The sequence below is a fragment of the Gadus macrocephalus genome, chromosome 6 (assembly GCF_031168955.1).
Source record: "Gadus macrocephalus chromosome 6, ASM3116895v1".
Classification (NCBI taxonomy): domain Eukaryota; kingdom Metazoa; phylum Chordata; class Actinopteri; order Gadiformes; family Gadidae; genus Gadus; species Gadus macrocephalus.
The window spans coordinates 26,177,666-26,188,870 of NC_082387.1; positions in this window are offsets into that span (position 1 = coordinate 26,177,666).

The window sequence follows — 11,205 nt, forward strand, 5'->3', positions numbered from 1 at the left end:
GGTCCTGGTTTGTGAGTGGGTGAGGATCCCAGGTGGTGACAGGGTGAGGGTCCCGGGGGAGTGGTGACAGGGTGAGGGTCCCGGTGGTGACAGGGTGAGGGTCCCGGTGGTGACAGAGTGAGGGTCCCGGTGTTCACAGGGTGAGGGTCCTAGGGGTGTGGTGACAGGGTGAGGGTCCCGGTGGTGACAGGGTCAGGGTCCCGGTGGTGACAGGGTGAGGGTCCCGGTGGTGACAGGGTGAGGGTCCCGGTGGTGACAGGGTGAGGGTCCCGGTGGTGACAGGGTGAGGGTCCCGGTGGTGACAGGGTGAGGGTCCTAGGGGTGTGGTGACAGGGTGAGGGTCCCGGTGGTGACAGGGTGAGGGTCCCGGTGGTGACTGGGTGAGGGTCCCGGTGGTGACAGGGTGAGGGTCCCGGTGGTGACAGAAGGTTCTCTCTCCTCTAAGCGGATGCTGCCTTCTCTCTCCTCTAAGTTGACAGCCACCTGTTGCCCCCCCCCCCCCCCCCCCCCCCCTCTGGTTTATCGGAGCTGTAAGCTGTAGCAGCTCACTGTTGCATTGTGGGTCTCAGACGTTTCAGCCTCAGTGGAGCAGGCGCTTACCCCGGTAGCCCCGGGCAACGGGGGCGCAAATACCCTGAAGGGATGTGGGGGGGGGGGGGGGATACTGGCTGATTACTGCTGTCCGATCCACTATGGGACCCTGACCCCCAACACTGGGGATCCCTGACCCCTCACACCCCCCCCCCCAGGACGGACTGGAGGGTAGAGACCCCACATAACAGAGGCTGGGTCCTCACTAACCCCTCAAAGCCCGCTCATGTTCTCCGCCCTGTTCCTCACTCCAAGCCTTCGTCAGCCTCCTATTGGCTGCCTTCTCCGTTCTCTCGTCTCCTTGGGTCCGTAGGAGACCCTGTAGGATTCAGCGTGTGGCTCCACGGGGCCAGGGGAGATGAGGTGGTCTGCAGCTGGTCAATCATCTGGAGAATAGATCATTCTCCCGGGTTGGCGGTCCTAGAATGAAGCACTTCAGAGCACCAACGTCAAAATGACCTGAGCTGTTGCACGTTGTTGGTTGGTAATTAGTTGTTTGCTATGTTTAAAAGAATGTTTTATCAAATTGTATAAGGTTTGGAAATAGAAGGTGGGTGTTAATGACTTTACATTTGAAACAGGGGTGAGTTGTTTGTGGTCCTTTTGGTGATCCCTGGTCCGGTGGTTCAGACTCTCGATGTTATCTGAAACCTCCGGACACATTAAGACTTCAGCTGTGATGTTCATGGTGGACAAAACTATCAGCGTTTCAGAGATTTTTCTTTACAGCCTGATTTCACAGCTCAGCTGATTGTGTTTGTGTGTGTGTGTGTGTGTGTGTGTGTGTGTGTGTGTGTGTGTGTGTGTGTGTGTGTGTGTGTGTGTGTGTGTGTGTGTGTGTGTGTGTGTGTGTGTGTGTGTGTGTGTGTCTAATGCGTGCCCAATACTAAAGGCTTATCCAGTCTCTTCTAATCACAGTCATTAGCACACAAACACACACACAGACACACACACACACACACACACACACACACACACACACACACACACACACACACACACAAAGTGTTTACCAGATGAATTGAGGGTTCACTGAACCCCCTTCCTGCTGATCCACTTCTGACTTAGTGGCTTTGTTTACACCAGATAAATACTGACAACGCTGTTTGAATCTAGATTGTTTGTGGAATTAAAAAACACATCAGTGAACCCAGAATGCACCGCTGGCTCACGCCGGTCTCAGCCGGTCCGTGAGATCCAGGCTCCACATGTGACGCACCCACAGGGCGTGGGTTCGATTCCGGATCGCAGCGTGCCCCGGTTGGACAGCGGCTGTCCTCGGCTCTCCATTTAGACCAATCAGTGCGTGCGTCGGCTTAGCTCAGGAGGTAGAGCGAGTTGACTTGTAACCGGAAGGTTGCTAGTTTGATCCCCGGCCCCCCCTGGTGAGGAGGCGTCGCTGAGCGAGGCGCCTGCACCCTGACTGTCTCGGACGAGCTGGCTGCCGCCTTGCGTTGTTGACGCCGCCATCGCTGTGTGAATGTGTGGATGAGCCGTTGTAAGTTGGTTTAAAACGTCTGCTTAACACACTGAATGTAGATGTAAACGTAGTGAAGATGGAGTTAGGGTTCACCTCTCTTTGGATTCAGGGTGAGGATGATGTAGATATCGAAAGCCCAGCCTCTATCATCTGTATGTGTTATGGGTCTTAAGGGCTTGGCCTGTGTGAGGACTATCGACACATTTCAAATGAAAAGCCCACGCTGGTGCTGTAGAGTCTAGACTAAAGGGTCATGCTTTGTGAATGTGCTGCTGTCTGGCCTCTCTGGCAGAAGAGGTGCCTAACCTCAATAGGACTTTGTGATTGAATTAAGCTTAAATTAAAAAAGATATTTTCTTTTCTATTTCAAATATGATCGAATTATAGCGTCTGATGAAAAGTATCATCAAAGTTACCAATTATCTGTTATCTGTACAAGACAGTATCATGTGTCCGTTTATCTTTTCAGTTTGAACTTCGTCTCTCTTCTCTGTCCTGCACAGCGGTCTGGGGTAGTGACAATAACCTCCGCGTGTTGCTAACACTAACACAAAGGTTTACTTCAGCTGCCATCCACCAACGTTTAATACTTGAGCTTTAGCCGCTACCACAAAGGTTTCATACTTTAGCGTTATATTTTAGCTTTAGCAGCTATCCAGAAGGTAGAAGGTTTCGCTGCACATGTTGTCCAGCTCTAAAGTTAATGATAGAGTTATAGTATAATATTATAATGCACATATATATAGGTATAGCCCTCTGTGTTTGTGAGCAAGCTTTGCATGAGGCTGACACATAGGCATGTTAGTGTTTGTTTTTCTCTGGGTGTGTGTGTGTGTGCGTGTGTCTGTTTGTGCGTGCGTGCGTGCGTGCGTGCGTCCTCGCGTGCGTATGTGTGCGCGCAGCGGTTGTGTTCGTCCGAGGGGGGTGTCGCGGGCATGTCGGCACAGTGGCTGCCGATGAACGTCGTACGGCGTGCAGGCTCATGTTGAGCAGCAGAGCTGCTATCTCGTCCTCTCATCGCGCCAGCTCCCTGCTCGGGTTTCATCACCCATAACAAGCCAGCGTTAATATGAGGGATCGCAGTTTGAAATCTATCTGTTATCATTCCACAAGCAGCCAAAACAGCTCATGTTTTTAGTAGCCGATTAAACCGAGATCTGGGTTACGTCTGACGGTCCGCTCAGAACTCGCTCCCACACAGAGAGGTGCCGGTCTGGCACGCTGTAGCGCCGCCCAGGGGTTGGTGTGTTCGGAGCGCGCTCGCCCCCGTGAGGCGCCCTCCTGGGCCCTCCCACACCGCAGCCCCGCCCTCTGTCATGTCAGGCCCTCTATTTTTGCATTCCAGCCATCCAATCTAACGCTGCATCATGTCCAAGCGCCTGGGGACAAGCGGGGGGGGGGGGGGGGGGGGGGTGCGGGGCTGGGGGGTGATTCAAAACATACGAGGAACATGGAAACCCCGGGCAGACGGAGTCCGGTCCGATGGATCGGGCTCTCCCGATCCATCGGCTCCACAAAAGAGCGAGCCACAGTCGGATCATGGACTGAAGGCGACGTTGGACGTCTGAAGGAGAGAACAGATACCAGGTTAACGTCGCAGTTGAGTCCGTCCCTGTTTTGTCAGTGGGAGACTTTAAATACAAAAATGTAGATAGCTGTTGTGTCCCCGCTACCTGGGTGGGCGACTCAGTGAGGTGTAGCGTAGCGGACATAAAGCTGATATATTTGTAGAATATCTCGCTTCTAGGAGGTGATTTGGTTGATTCATCGACCCACACAGAGTGACGAGATATACTGTATATACCTTAGTTTTATAGGGCTTTATTCTCTTCAATACTTCATACACGATATAAGGTTTTATGATCTCTTACGGAGCTCTGAGTAGGCCTCATCCTCTTCTCTGGATAAACCGTGCTTCTCTTCCCCTTGTGCCTCAAGCCCACAACACACTCTGCCAATTATTACAGTGGGACTCAAATTTGTATTTAACAACTGATTATATGCTCTAAACATTTGCCGCGCAAATGTATACATTCAGGTCTCCTGTAACATAACCAGACACGGACGCAAACACTGGCTGGCATGTTCTCGCTTACAAACGTATAAAAGGTATGCACATCGTTTATATTGAGAACCCATCTGGTTCCTATTGTGAGTCCACTCAGAGCTGCCAGTCACCGCTCAGGGGAGGGGCTACAGAGAGGCCCGGACCCATGGGGGAGGGGCTACGTCCACATGGGGGAGGCGGGCTACAGAGAGGCCCGGACCCATGGGGAGGGGCTACATCCACATGGGGGAGGGCTACGTCCACATGGGGAGGAGCTACATCCAAATGGGGAGGAGCTACATTCACATGGGGGAGGAGCTACATCCGTCCACATGGGGGAGGAGCTACATCCAAATGGGGAGGAGCTACGTCCACATGGGGGAGGAGCTATGTCCACATGGGGGAGGAGCTATGTCCACATGGGGGAAGAGCTCCGTCCACATGGGGGAGGAGCTACATCCACATGGGGGAGGAGCTACATCCACATGGGGGAGGAGCTATATCTACTGGCTCCATGTTGACCGGTAGGACATGCAGGCCACGTGCTGGAGGAACTACGTCTCCATGGTTACCTAGTGGGACATGCATGGAGGAGCCGTGACTTCGGTCAATAGCACAAACTAGTCATATGTGCTATTGCCTTACTGTAGAAGATCTTTTGTAATTCAAAACATTTCAGTCCACCGCCCTCTTGGGGGTGATCTGGACAGGTGTGTCTCCTCTTTGGGGTGATCTGGACAGGTGTGTCTCTGTAGATGGAGACTTTAAACAGGGTAGAGAGGAAGGAGACTAGAGATACCCCGGTTTGTTCTTTGCAGAGAGCATTGTATGTTTCATGTCTGTTTACATCAAGAGTTGAACTAAGCTGTTAAAGTACTCAAGACGGAGCCTCCTACGCACAGTTCAGTCATGTCTCACTATTCCGAAGGAAAGACGGATTACTTAATTAAACTTTAAGTTTAAGATATGCATCAACGTTCGTGAGGGTAAACTATATCACGTCTGGGCCTCGATTTAAGGCTTTGATTAAATGTATGAATTGTTTGGATCCATCTGTTAATTCAATAGAGTAACTCTCAGTATTTCTCTCCGGCTCGTGGTTTATGGCTCTGCTTTGTGGTCGGTTTGACAGGACTGAGTGTCACTGAAGCACGAGAAGGCTCACGCCCGTCTGTCTGCTCTGTCAGACTCACGGCCGTCTGTCTGCTCTGTCAGACTCACGGCCGTCTGTCTGCTCTGTCAGACTCACGCCCGTCTGTCTGCTCTGTCAGACTCACGCCCGTCTGTCTGCTCTGTCAGACTCACGGCCGTCTGTCTGCTCTGTCAGACTCACGCCCGTCTGTCTGCTCTGTCAGACTCACGGCCGTCTGTCTGCTCTGTCAGACTCACGCCCGTCTGTCTGCTCTGTCAGACTCACGGCCGTCTGTCTGCTCTGTCAGACTCACGGCCGTCTGTCTGCTCTGTCAGACTCACGGCCGTCTGTCTGCTCTGTCAGACTCACGGCCGTCTGTCTGCTCTGTCAGACTCACGGCCGTCCGTCAGCCCCCAGCGGTTTCCCCCCCCCCCGCCACCCCCCTCCCTCTCTGCTGCTTTGATGTGGACGTCGGGCATTAGGACACATATATAAGACAGGCATTAAGAAGGCTTCAGGAAGGTTTATATCCTGACTGTTCCGCCGTCGTACCAGATGGCAGTCAGTCGATAGAACACTGGACCGAGGCAGATGGAGTGTTGTTCTGGAATGCATGAAACACCCCATAAATATGTATCACATGCGTGAAGGAGCGCTTTAATTTTGCTCTACTACTTGTTGATATTAAATATTGTCAGTTAACATTAAAGCCAAACAACAGCAGTGTCTGTAACATCCAGATATTAGAAGATTATTGATTTGTTTAACTGCAGCAACCATATTTCAGCCATCTTCATTTGTGTGTGTTTTCATCAGGGAAGGCCTGGATCATTTGGTCAGTGACACAGTGTGTCGCTGACTACACACTGTGTGTAGTCAGCTACACACTGTAGCTGACTACACACACTGTGTAGTCAGCGACAGTGTGTAGCTGACCACACACTGTGTAGTCAGCTACAGTGTGTCACTGACTACACAGTGTGTGGTCAGCGACACACTGTAGCTGACTACACACAGTGTGTGGTCAGCGACAGTGTGTCGCTGACTACACACCGGCTATTCTCCCTCCGTTAGTTGGCTCACATCGCCAGCGGCCCGCTGGGAAGTCTTGTTAACCGCGGCAGCTTCAGGGACCTTACCGGGTTAATGATTTGAGGAGCATTCAGACCTGTTCAAGTGGACAGCGTTTAAATGGAGCCCTGCAGAGCCTGTTGCCATGGACACACCCTCCATCAAGGACCCTCCTCTCTGTTGGGGGGGGGGGGGGCGGGTGTCATTGGGGAGGGGCTTGGTTTGAATCAGGAAGTAGATTAGTCAGCTGTAACTATCTTGTGCACTCATTAATGCCACTACTCATTAACAGTTGACTGACGATGTCTTCAGTTTAACATCGACATTAACGAACAGGGATTCGTTGAAATTATTCATTTTAAATTAATCATAGGTTTAAAAAAATAAAAAAAGTCTTTCTGAAACATGGATTGACTTCAGATGATCTCGTTCTATACTTTAGAGTCCCACGGAATGGATTTGTGCGCAGGCTGCAAGCCCAAGTATCTTTGTCACAGTTAAAGAAATAAGTCGTAAATCAAGAGGCTACACAATCCAAATCTGTTGTCTCCAGCCAATAGTTTGTGAACATTCTACTCTGACCAACCTCAAGCCGTGTTTCCTGGGGACAAAGAAGGGCCTTTCCGAGGCACTTCAAAGCTAGGACGATGGGACACTGTTGGTGAGGTGTGTGTGTGCATGTGTGGGACACCGGTGGCGAGGTGTGTGTGGATGTGTGTGTGTATGTGTGGGACACGGGTGGCGAGGTGTCTGTGGATGTGTGTGTGGATGTGTGGGGGACACCGTTGTTGAGGTGTGTGTGCACGTGTGGAGCTCCGTCTGGACAGTGGCTCGTGGAAAATGTCCTCCACACCGTTGGGATTGCAGAGCATTTGCAACAGCGGCACGCTTGGAAGAAGGCCTTCCTGAAACACGTTATTCAACGGCACCACAAGAGGAAACACCACAGCAGCCTGCTTCTGTGGCCTATTCATTCTCAGCCTATTCATGTTGTTAGCCTATTCATTCATTCCTATTCATTCTTCTTCTATTCAGTCACTTTTTTTTTATTCATTCATTCTGTCTGAATAAATGTTTTGCAATTTGAAAAATGAATACTGGATGAGTCCACTCAGAGTAGAGGAGATGGGCCAGGCTCTGCCGGGTGTTTCTGATGCCGTCAAATAAGAAAACACCCCAAAAAGCATGGCCCCCGTTCTTGGTTAAGTGTGTGAGCGTGGGATTGTGGCGTACCTTGTGGTTGGTTAGGGTTGTGGTGGTAAGTGTGTGAGCGTGGGATTGTCTGGGTCCCTGTGGTTGGTCGGGGTTAGGGTTTGGGTTCACCCCACGTCTGGACTGGAGTCGATACCAGGATCCAGGGCTTCAGCCTGGACATGGTGGAGGGTGTCTGAAGTCCGCTCCCTCTGCCAGCCTGCTGAACCGTAGGAACCGGCTCTCCGGTCCACATGCTCCCACTTCTCCCCATGTTCCTGCTCCACACAGACAGCCTCTCATCACGTCACCTCCATTTGTTTGGATTTTTTCAGAGATTACTGTGTTTTGAAGGCGGTCATTTGAAATAACCCATTTCTGAATTTGTTTGTAAAACATGCTCATCACAAGCGTTCAACAGGCCCTGGACAAATATTTGTTTTTTGGAAACAATGACTTCTGCGTTTTTCTTTGGCTTTGAAAGAAGAGTGAAACTCTGTGGTGTGTCCTGATGCTGGGAGCGACGCGGGGAATACTTGTGCTTTGTTTTGTGTGGGGTAGGTTGGCTGTGAAGGGGCTGGGGTTGGGATTGTGTTTGTCTGTGTAAAGGATAGGGTTAAGGCTGGTTTTGGCTGCCCAAAGTTATCTTTCAGTGACTTTGTCGTAATCCATTCTGAACTTTTCATTCATGACCGGTGTGGCTTTTTTAAGCGGTCGCTTAACAATCATTGAACACACAAAGCACTCAAATGTTTTCCTTCTTTGGTTTCGAACATAAAAGCCTTTAAACTTTGACATGTGAAAAATGCTTGAATGCGTCCAACTGTCTCACCCACAGAATGCAATGGCATCACTGGCATTCTCTACAGACAGTTCTGTGTTATATTCAGAAAACATTGTTTTAACACCAACACAGATATTTCATGAATGACCTGTACATGTAAAGTATTGTACAGTTGATAGACTTGTTACTTTCATACGTATACACCTGTTTAGACCGAACCCATTAAACACCTGAACGCACACTCACCTACACACAAGCATAATCATAAATGTACTACTATCGCATTTATCTATGTTTAATTATTACTTGATACTAATGATTCATTCATCATGTTTGTGTCTGATGACCCAATGAGCCACGGCCTGAATGTCATGATAGAAGTCTGAATTCCTTTCCCATCCCCTGGTATTGCTGCTGCCTCCACACTTTCCTTTCTGTGAGCTACGGTTGAGCTGCAGAAGCATCCCATCAGAGTCTCCCTACGTAACCCCAGACGGGTTCACCCCCCCCCCCCCCCTGCCCTCCCCGGGAGGAATCTTCCCAGGCATGGATAGCTTCTGTCTCCTCATTGAAGCAGAGCTTTGTTGCTGAAAGAGTGGATAAGAGGTATAGAAATAAATAGAGAGGTCGAGGGAGAGGTAGGGAGAGAGGTATCGAAATAAATAAATAAATAAAGAGAGAGAGGTCTCGGAAGAGAGGCATCAAAATATATGAATAGATAGAGAGAGGTCTCGGAAGAGCGAGGAAGAGAGGGAGCAAAATAAATAAATTGAGAGAGAGGTCTAGGGAGAGTTTAGGAGATAGCCCTCTGTGTAGGGTTAAGGGCTATGTTTAGGGTGAGGGGCTATTCCTGGATTAGACATCAGTCCTGTATTAGGGTTAAGAGTTAGTCCTGGATAAGGGTTCAATCCTGGATTAGGATTAGAGGTTAGTCCTGGATTAAGGTAAAGGGTTAGTCCTGGATAAGGGTTAGGGTAAGGGGTTAGTTCTGGATTAAGGTTAAGGTTTAGTCCTGGATTAGGGTTAGGGGTTAGTCCTGGATTAAGGTTAAGGGTTGGTCCTGGATTAGGGTTAGGGTAAGGGGTTAGTTCTGGATTAAGGTTAAGGGTAAATCCTGGATTAGGGTTAGGGGTTAGTCATAGGTTAGGGTAAGGGGTAAATCCTGGACCAGGGTTGTGCTTTAATCCTGGATTAGGGTTCGGAATCAGTCCTGGATTAGTTCATTGTTCTGGGGTCTCTGCCGGTTCCAGAGTGGATGTGGTCCTCCTACGACCTGAGGGGGTCGTAGGAGGGTTTATCAGGGTCAGGGCTCCCCCCGGAGGACCCCCCCCACCCCAGGCCACCTGCTGCAGGCTGAGGGGCCAGCAGGCTCAGGGATTAGCCCCCACACACCCACACAGGAGGGGTCAGTGAGGTTAGGGTTAGTCTCTCTCACCCGGGGATTCCACCGGACGCGTTACGGCAGCGTTACGGCTGTGGCACGGAACGGCTGCGACTCTTCCCTGCTTGCATTTCCACCGGGCGCGTTACGGCAGCGCAACGTGCGTTGCGAGCCAGCCGTATTCACGCGAGATCACGAGATCACGCGATAATTCCTAAACCTAATGTACTCAACTTCCACTCCCAAAACGACTGCAATTAAATGCCACGCTTTGACCTTCCGGCCATTGCCCTTATTAAAAGGATGATTTGGTACATAAATGACGTTGTGATTGGCTACATGAGCTGAGTATTGTGTTTTATTTTGAAAATTGACCGGATGCTCTATGGCTTTTACTTTTTCACTTCCTGCCCGGCTCGATCTGCTCTGTTGAAATTGACGCGGTTCAGCAACGGCTTGCGGCAAAAATAGAAATGCTACGGAATGATAGCGCTGCGGCGCGGCGAGCCGCTCCTGGGACGCTGCTGAGACGTTCCGCAGCCGCGCCCGGTGGAAATGGTCTCATTGATTAGAGTGGAACCTATCTGCTGCGGTGACCGCGGCCAAGACGTGCCGCGGTCTCTCTTAGTCTCTCTCTCTCTCTCTCTCTCTCTCTCTCTCTCTCTCTCTCTCTCTCTCTCTCTCTCTCTCCCCTCTGGGTTTGTTTCTGGGTTCCCCGTATCCTGGGTTGCACCCCATTATCGTGTGACTTGACCTCTGACCCTTCATAGGCAGGAGGGGGCTACTGAGGGGGGGGGCACCTGGTTCAGCTCCACCTGGAGCTGAACCAGGGACCAGTGGAGGTGGGGTTGACCACCTCCGGTCCGGATGGAGTGGTTCATGCAGAGGAGGAGACACTGTCAGCCCCAGCTACCATACAGACCTCACCAGCAGGCCCGATGCTTCCCTCCCTGTTCCTCTTCTGGTCAGATAGAGCTGTGGTCCAATCTGCTCAGCGTCCAGCTGTGGTTTTGTTATTAAACCAAACGCCTAACCCGTCGCTTTTAGAGAAGGACTGTGGAATCGTTCCTTATTACTATTTTAAATGACATACTATTACCATTTCGTTCAGCAAATGCTGGACACCAGAATTAGACGTCCTATATCCACAACGTGGCCAGACGTGTCTGTGCTTCTTGGCGTGTTGGCGTGGCGATGCGGTGGGCATATTCACACATGTCTTATGAAAAGATCCCCAATTTGGGAGATGTTTTTTTAATTCCCAGTCAGGTCCATTTTCCATGTGTCTGGTTCCATGTTATTATTCCTGCACTAATCTCCGGCCCTATATTTCATAATTCTGGCCTCCGTCGCTTTCTGTGCGACCACGTTGAGTCGTGTAGACGAGGATAGTTTATGTTCTGGAATGTTCTGCTGCTCAGACATCATCTGGTCTGTGGGTCTGAACACTAGCAGACCTCCTTCCTCTGCCTCTGAGAGGGACAACACCATCCTAATCCCTCATAGAACAAGAGGGGGAGGGACACAC